The sequence below is a fragment of the Aplysia californica genome, unplaced genomic scaffold, assembly GCF_000002075.1.
Source record: "Aplysia californica isolate F4 #8 unplaced genomic scaffold, AplCal3.0 scaffold00405, whole genome shotgun sequence".
Taxonomy (NCBI): Eukaryota; Metazoa; Mollusca; class Gastropoda; order Aplysiida; family Aplysiidae; genus Aplysia; species Aplysia californica.
This window is the reverse complement of record NW_004797675.1, coordinates 338,171-339,391: the sequence shown is the minus strand read 5'-3', so window position 1 is coordinate 339,391 and position 1,221 is coordinate 338,171.

Here is a 1,221-nt window from a genome sequence, read left to right as displayed (position 1 = left end):
TAATAATAATAATAATAATAATAATAATAATAATAATAATAATAATAATAATATATAACATTTATATAGCGCATTTCCAAAAAAGTAGCTCAATGCGCTTTACATTGGAATACTCATTTTTCAAAAACCTTTCTTACTACTTCCTTTCTTCTCATGCAATATACATTAAAGCACACACACACACACACACACACACACACACACACACACAGACACGGACACACACACACACACACACACACACACACACACACACACACACACACACACACACACACACACACACACACACACACACACACACACACGCACAGAGACTATTTTCATCCAGACATAGGAACAGAACAAATAATAATATAATGAAAGATAACGTTAAAAGCTTATGAAGGATAGGCCTGTAGGAACAGAAAATGTTTAAGATGTCTTTTGAAGCTATCAAGTGTTCTTATTTGTCTTAGTACCATGGGTAATCTGTTCCACACAAATGGACCAAGATATGAGAAAGATCTCTCTCCATATGATTTGTATGATTTTACAGGTGTCACAAGTAGGGTGTTATCGTTTGATGATCTTAGGTTTCTCCCTGGTTTATATATACTGATAAGTTCTTGTAGATAAAAAGGAGCAGTCAGCTCAGTGGTCTGAGGGGAAGTACAGTCGATGCTGATCTAATCTGCCACCTGTCTAAGATATTCACCTCTAAAAACAACTAGCCAACTTCCAAGCGGAAAAAATGTTATCGTAATAATGAGACGGGCCAAGACGTCCTTCTGTTTAGGACGACCAGTTTTCTCTTCCACAATGGCAGCTGTCTTGGAAAGCTCCCGCAAAAAGGCTATATTATATTATAGACATGCATCTCCCCTCGACGCTTAACGGCAACAGACGATGAAAAAGTAAACAGTAGAAAAAGTAAGGTAAGTATACATGCACGGTTAATTCAGAAATCCCGATTTTCTGAGAGGCAGAGCAAGTTTTTAATTTAGTGTTGGTGTAACGAAAGTAAGTTACCTGCAGATTAGGCGCTACAGATCTAGATTTAACGTTTTCAATTGAGAGAGGTATTATACTTTCTAGGGAGGAAGCATATCAGGAACCGGGCTTCTCCAGCCCCCACGCACAGACAACTCGTTAACACCCCCCCCCCCAACCCCCACCCCTACTCCCCCCCCACACACATAGGCCATATATATTATATACATGTACTTACACTCCCACACA